Source organism: Diabrotica virgifera, chromosome 2, assembly GCF_917563875.1.
Source record: "Diabrotica virgifera virgifera chromosome 2, PGI_DIABVI_V3a".
Taxonomy (NCBI): Eukaryota; Metazoa; Arthropoda; class Insecta; order Coleoptera; family Chrysomelidae; genus Diabrotica; species Diabrotica virgifera.
In genome coordinates this window covers 203379558-203387921 of record NC_065444.1, presented here as the reverse complement: position 1 = coordinate 203387921, position 8364 = coordinate 203379558, and the positions used below count along the sequence as shown (strand labels likewise).

At 31.7% G+C, this 8364-nt stretch overlaps 1 long non-coding RNA gene across 1 annotated transcript; it reads left to right on the top strand.

Annotated features, from left to right (window-relative positions):
• Positions 1-2995: 2995 nt before the first annotated feature.
• LOC126880692 (uncharacterized) lies at positions 2996-5131 on the top strand. Its single transcript, XR_007696682.1, has 3 exons — positions 2996-3038; positions 3581-3720; positions 5073-5131. It is a non-coding gene; the product is annotated as an uncharacterized LOC126880692 (long non-coding RNA).
• Positions 5132-8364: the final 3233 nt, after the last annotated feature.

The following is an 8364-nucleotide window of genomic DNA, read 5'->3' as shown; positions in this document are numbered from 1 at the left end:
TGTATTTTAAACGGGATTTACTTTTTCGCACTGTTTTTGACACACTTTCATATAATCAAATATCCTTAACTTTCGCGTTGTCATGGTGATGACATAATGAGCAATAAATTACAAAAAAAATTTGACAGTTTTGTGGTTTGAAAGAAATTAGAATGTTTAAATAAGTTCTAAAAATTGTAGAATAGGAATGAATTCCAGTGATGAAGAGTTACAGTTTTTTTATTTGTTTATCGTAGATAAAATATTGTATGAAACTGTGCGTGAAGTACTTTTTGCGAACTTAAGCGATGTATAGCACTCGCTCCGTTGTCGCTTGTGCTCTAAACATCATGTGCATTCGTAAAAAGCATACTTCACGAACTGTTTCATAAATAACTATTTTCATATATTAAAAAAAATGTTTCGACCCGGGTAGATATTATTCCAGATTTTCAGATTTCAGCACAGTGTTAGATGGTTGGGGCATATATGGAGAGCAGGTAGCGTAACAACTATAAACTCAATTTTACAATGGAAACCCGGAGTTAGAAGGAGACGCGGAGGAACTAGAATAAATGGTTACAGGAAGTAAAGGAAAATTTATATAGGGCAGGAATTAGAGACTAGCAGAAAAAGACAGAGGATAGAAAGAACTGGAGAAGCACAGTCAATAGTATCGAGTAGCAGACTGGGACTAATCTGCTCTAAAAAGATGGATCTAGATAGCTTTTTAGCAGCTCAACCCCACCTGGTGTATTTAGCCATTTAATTTTCTTATTACACATTATTATTGGTACATCAAAAATTAAAAGGACGGTGCCTGTAATAAAATCTAAAATTCAAAATTTAATCAAGAAAAATAATAAATATTAAAATTTCCTATAAGTTCAAATTTATTTATTAAAATTTTTGATATAATTTTCATAAATAAATTACTTACTAATAACACTTTTTTAATTAATTCCAAAAAATCCATTTTGCAGCAATAATAAAATATTAGTATTTGTAAAATAAATATCAATCATATCATAAATAATACAGGTTTACAAAAAAAAACTAAATTTCGGACTATTTGACGAAACCATGTTACAAGGGGGTTTTTGGGGTGGCTGATCACGAATCCGGGGTCCGCTCACCTCTTTCACGCCAGGTAAAGGTCATTTCAAGGTCAAATCAAGATAAATCGACAGTCGCTCTGAGAAAGTATATTAGGGCGTTTTTGGTGTCGCTGATGACGAATCATTAGTCCGCTGACCTCTATCACGTCTAGTTCAAGGTCAAATCAACATAAATCGACACAATCGCTCTGAAAATATAGGGGTTTTGGAGTCACTGATCATGAAAACTGCGGTCCGTTGAGCTCTACCACGTAAGGTAATGGTCATTTCAAGGCCAAATCAGGACAAGTCCACAAAACTGATTTGACCTTGAAATGACCTTGACCTGTCGCGGTTGAGCTCAACGGACCCCAGTTTTGTGATCAGCGACCCCAAAAACCCCCTAATATACTTTTTCAGAGCGATCGTGTCCATTTATCTTGATTTGACCTCGAAATGACCTTGAGCTAGACGTGATAGAGGTCAGCGGACACAAATTCGTCATCAGCGACCACAAAAACCCCCTAATATACTTTTTCAGAGCGACTGTCGGTTTATCTTGATTTGACCTTGAGATTACCATTACCTGACGTGATAGAGGTCAGCGGATCCCGGATTCGTGACCAGCGACCCCAAAAACCCCTTAGTCATATGGTTTCGTCAAATATTCCGAAATGTATTTTTTTTGTAAACCTGTTTAATCAAAAGAATATCAATCTTTTAATTTAAATAGACAACTTTAAAACATAGAACTGCATTCACAACTGTATTCACAGTAAAAGTTTCAAAAGATCACACATTACGCTTAAAGTAAGAGGTAAATCAGCAGACGAGTCGTTGTGACTTCCAAAATATGACAACACCGCTGGAAGTGACAACGCACCTTGAACTACCCTATATATGGAAGCCATAACGTATGCTGTACGCTTCGGTATATACGTATATATATACAAAATTTATTTTGGTAAATCCTTTCCCCTCAATAGGTAGACCCATTTTATAAGCCCCCCTTTTACCAAATACACAATTTTTAAAAAATAATTCCTAGTAGAAAAGGTGGAAGTCGGACAGCCTCTTCTGTATAACGGAAGTCACAACTTAACGTGCATCAATATATATATATATATATATATATATATATATATATATATATATATATATATATATATATAGTTGTAAAATGTCAAAACTGTCACGGCTGGGACATGTTCAGAGACAAGAAGATTCAAAAACAGCAAATAATATATTAGAATGGAAGCATATAATAAGACGAAAAACAGAAAGTTCTAAAACGAGATATTTGGATGACGTGGAAAATTACCTGAAAACTATGAATATAGGACACTGGAGGAGAAGAGCACAAGAGAGATATGAATGAAAGATATAGCCAGACAGGCAAAGACCCATCGAGGGTTATGATGCCAAAGGAAGAAGAAGAAGAAGAAGAAGAAGTATTTTTTAGCTTCATACTTTCAATGTCAAGAAGTTTTTGAAGTTATACTTCTTTACGCGCGTTGAGGGTGAAATTTTATATGTTGAAACCAGGCTCATACGCATCGGCCAGGCGCATACGCGCATTATAACTTTGTTCTGATTGGATGTTCAAATGACATGTCAAAAATTATCCAATATGGCAGCACGGTTTTGGTTATGTCGTTGATTGATAAATATAGAGTGATTGTTATACTGCCTTTTTAAATAGTTTTCATATTATATTTTTGGACTTATTAACATGCTTGTTGCATGTCATTGTGGAAGCCCAAACTGTGTGAGTGCGATTTTCAATCGCAAAATTACTGATAAAAACCTATTGGCTCGTAGAGGTAGTGTAGAGATTCTCTACACTAGAGAACTGTGGATAAACATCAATCAACCGGGACGATTTTACGATCTCACTTATTCAAAACTAAAGACTCAGAGGATCCAGTACTTGGAGTCTTTTATTACTGTCAATGATTACAGGTAAGTGTTTTGAAAATAAGTTAAAACAAATTTTGTTCCTACATTTGAGCCACTTTACACATTGCAAGTAATTGCGAAATTTATAGCACAAGTTCTTGCAGCAAAAACTTCTGCAATCAGTTGCAACTTGCAACTAGATTTCTGCAATAAAATGATTACAGGGTACAAGTAATTACAGAAGCTGATATGAAATAGAAACTTTGACCTAACCATAAATTTTAGGTTATGTTGTTTTTATAAATTAAATGTGATTTTTTGAGTAGAGTTATCAGATATTAGATTAAAAATGTTAGATTATTGAGAAAATTATAATATGTGTTATATATAACAATTGCAGAAAGAATTGAATGAACATGTTCTATTTAGCTGCAACTTCTTGCAGCAAGAAGTTGCTGCAAGTAATTGCACCTTTTCTGTGCAATTCTCGTGTGACACGATGCAATTTCAATTGCTGCAAGAAATTGCGCAATTACTTGCATCGTGTAAAGTGGCTATCTCATACATTCACATAACAATATTTTACATAAATCTATTAATTTTAGACGAACCAGCTTATTTAGAGGACGAAAATCATCCTGATCAAGTTCCATCACAGGAAATGGTACGCAAGCCTCAAAAAAGTGCGTAGGTAACATGATGTTGAAAGAACGAGGAGATTGGAAAAGAAAGAAGTAAATTGAGAGTGAGTAAAACCAATAAACACATTTATCTTATGCTTTTTCAAGTGGATATAACAACTAAAAAATAAATAATGAAGAATAATTTAATATTTTGATTTTTTCTTAAAAAATATTCTCAGCTAAGTACAGTGCGTTGGTAACAGACTGTCTCCTTATATGCAATAAACCATTAGCTCATGTGATGCTCCAGCTACAATTTGCTTAATCCATATTTTATAACTTTTCCTCAGCTTTTCGCTTTCATGTATCACATTGTTGTTAGCATTAATGGTTCTGATTTAAGTCGAGCTGCAATGCCCCTTTTTTTGAATAGCGTAGTTAACCATATATTATCTGGTAAAGTATCAAAAATGTTTCTTACAAACTTGGTGTCAGTGTTCTGCTAACTGCAAATTATATTCATATTTACCAGTTTTACGTGGACTCATTTAACTTTTCACTATTGGTTGAGAATAGTCCGTCCGCTATAACTTTTCCCATGCGGTGCGATTCATTTTCAATCAAATTAAGTCAAAACAGAAAGTGAAACATATGCCGATGTGTGTAGTATATAGTATACAGTATACAAAATGTATATACACATCGACGTTCGTTTCAATTTATGTTTTGATTTAGTTTGATTGAAAATGATTCGTACCGTATGGGAAAAGTTATAGCGGACGGACTATATCTGCATAAGTATGCTCTACAAACTCTACATAAATCACTCTGTTTATAATGATCAGCTATTGCCCAAAAATTATTAAATGAATTGAGTCATTCTTTGAGGTCCCGATTCTCTCATTTACGTTAATTTTACAGTTTTTCTAGTGTATTCTTGGTCAGAGTTCCTCAGTTTCTTCAAAATATTAATTTTGAAAACACTTGGATCTCTTTGTCTCTCCTTTCCAAGATTTTTCTTCTTTGGGAATTTTTACTTAGCAGACGTATCTAATAATAAACTAATGCGTTTGATGCAGGAAGGGGTTTTCGCTGTTGATGCTTCTTGAACATGTAATCCACTGTGAACATCAGATATAACAGTGGAAGTTAGTTCACTCGTAAATTATATAGATGTTACAATGTGTTTATAAAAATATTCATCAATAATAGAAATTTATAGTATTGTAACATTGGTTACAAAGCTTTTCCACTGAGTGATTCAAAATTTGCACTTACAATGAGGTTATTTTATTAAAAAACTTTATATTAAGGTACATAAGATAGGATAAAAGTTTTTAGATCAAAATGAAAGTTGTCCTTTGTAGATATCATTTAAGCAATAGTTGAAAAACATTATAAGTGGAGTTACAATGTTATTCATATCAGTTGTAGTTGTGATCTAAAATTTAAATTGGATTCATTTTTTTTGTAGGCTATACAGATAAATCTAAAAGTAAACATAGAGGACAATGATGCATTAGAGACTGGCATATTATCATCTCATACGGACAACACCACAGGAGAGTTTTTTTATATTTGAACAATTCAGCTTCGCTTCAAAGAAAGTTGGATGCATTGGAAAAAAAATTTAAGCTCACCGTTTGGACTTACGGAAGATATTGAAAATGCTATAAAGTAGGGATATTATACCGGATTTGTATATACTTTTTTAAATAATACAGGCTGTAACAAAAATACAGGTCATAAATTAAACCACATATTCTGGGACCAAAAATAGTTCGATTGAACCTAACTTACCTTAGTACAAATAGGCACACAAAAAAAGTTACAGCCCTTTGAAGTTACAAAATGAAAATCGATTTTTTCCGATATATCGAAAACTATTAGAGATTTTTTAATGAAAAGTAACATGTGGCATTGTTATGGTAGGTACATCTTTAAAAGAAATTATAGTGAAATTTGTGCACCCCATAAAAATATTATGGGGGTTTTGTTCCCTTAAACCCCCCAAACTTTTATGTACGTTCCAATTAAATTCTTATTGTGGTGCCATTAAACACAATGTTTTTAAAAGTTTTTTGCCTCTTAGTAATTTTTCGATAAATCATTTTCAATCGAGATGCGGCTTCTTTTTTAATATGTTTACGTAAAAATTTTATGGGGGTTTTGTGCCTTTAAACCTCCCAAATGTTTGTGTATGTTACAACTAAACTATTATTGCGGTTACATTAGTTAAACAGAGTGTTTTTGAAACTTTTTGCCTCTTAGTATTTTTCCGATAAGGCATCTTTTATCGAGATGTGGCTTCTTTTCTAATACGGTTCAAAATATACCTCAAACTGTAATTATTTATAAATAATTTTTCGTATTATTACCAGTACGTAACAGTATACAAATATATGGTGGATTTGACAAATATTCAAAATATCTCGACAAAAACTAGCTTTTCGAAAAAGTACTAAGAGGCAAAAAAGTTTTAGAAATATTGTTATTAACTAATGGTGCCACAATGATAATTTAATTGGAACGTACACAAAACTTTGGGGGGGGTTTAAGGGAACAAAACCCCCATAAAATTTTTATGGTGTGCACAAACTTCACTATAATTTTATTTTAAGATATTCCTGTCATAAGGATGCCACATATCCGTTTTCAATAAGAAACCACAAACAGTTTTCGATATATTGAAAAAAATCCATTTTTATTTTGTAACTTCAAACGGCTGTAACTATTTTTATGTGAACATTTGTACTAAGGTAAGTTAGGTTAATTCGACCTTTATTTTTTTCGCAAAATATGTGATTTAATTTATGACCTGTATTTTTGTTACACCCTGTATATTGTATGATATTTTAAAAGAAAATAATGAGTACCACCAGTGTTACTACAAATGTCTAGTGAATTTAGTAAGTAATTTTGCCAATTTTGTAAAATTGACAAGAAAATAATTACTAAATAGTTAGTAATTTTGCCAATTTTCACAAAATTGGCCAAAAACAAAAAAAATATCTACTAAAAACACTAGCCAGTTGTGTCGTGAGTTTAGCGAACCGACTATAACTCTTGTTAAATTAAGGTTGAGTTTACACTTTTGACTTGCCTACAGATTTAAAAATATTTTTGTCATAATATACAGTATGTCCCTGTAAGTTGGAACCATAATATGGAAAACTTTTTTATTATTCATTTTACGAAAAATAGTTATTCTACATAAAAGGTTCTGCAATATCTAGAATCTCTGATTCAACCATCAGATAGTAAATTTTTATGGGTATTACACAGGGTATGTCAAAAAAATATGAATGTCACTCAAGAGAAAAGTAGCTTTATTTTTACAATATTGAACATTGTTATTATGAACAGTTAATTGGAAATAGAACTATATTCTAATATGGAATTACATCCTTCTAATTGAAAAAGAAATTAAAAATTTTTCTCAACATATATAATCAACATTATTTTCTGTTATTTCAATTATGATAAGTTTTGTTATTAATTTTACGAAAGAAAAGTTATAGAAAGTTCTGAATGATCTAAACCCTAAAATATAACCATCTTATAGCAAATATTACCGATTTTGTATGAGGTATATAAAAAAACTGTTTTTTATGACGACTAAGAAGTATAACTTCTTACGTGCGTACACAAGTACACACACTCTTTTTTATATCATATATTTATATTGTACGACGTTAACTAAATATGTTTAATATGATGCATGTTTTAATTATTGTGTACTCTCTCTTAATTATATTTAAATTAAAATTTATAACATGACAGTAGTTCAATGAAAACTTATAAAAATAAAAGTAAACAATTTCTTTACAACACTTTTGAATTGGAAAATCAACATTGAATACAAGCTTTTTGTAAGCTTGGAGGAACTTTTAAAATAAATTGGAAACGTTTTAACAAAATGGAAAATTCTTTATGTTTGGTATTTTTCCCAAATGAAGTGTATGGTTGAGTGGTCTGAGATTAAATTTTTGAGTGTTTGTTCTTCGGGGAAATTTAGCGACTATTAAACTTATTTTCTTGTTTAGAGTAATTTATTAATGGAATAAATTAACACTAAAAATTAATTTATCTGTTTTTCTACATATTTATCTACTTAAAGCCCTTTTTATATAAGTTATTGTTTATAGATATAGGCATTCACATCTGACTTCCGTTTTCTCTGTTTATTGATATTTCCGCAATGAACCACTTGTCTCTGTCCTTATAGACCGAAAGGAAGAACAAATATAAGACGTGGCATACAAATAGCTATAATAACAAAATATGAAAAAAAATTTTTTTAAGAAACGCTTTTCTTTAGGTACGAGTGACTAAAATTATATGTGGTCGTATCGTAGAATGCTCAGAATATCTTGGGTTAAACGTATTTCAAACAGAGAAGTCTTAAACAGAGTAGGTCAAGGCGAAGGTGACTTAATGAAGATTATAAAAAAGAGAAAACTTGAATATCTGGGGCATATAATGAGAGGTAGCAGATACAGGATGCTGCAGTTAATACTCAATGGAAAGATCGACGGAAAAAGAGGAATTGGTCGAAAGAAATATTCATGGCTCCGAAACCTTCGTCAATGGACTGGGTTATCAACAGATCAATTGTTACATGCCGCACAAGATCGAGAACAATATCGGCAAATTGTTATGGAAGCTACCCACGCCTAAAAATTTGGGCACGGTACTTAAAGAAGAAGAAGACTAAAATTATAACTATAAAAAAAGCGTGGCGCGTGTTCATCGAATAAACGGTT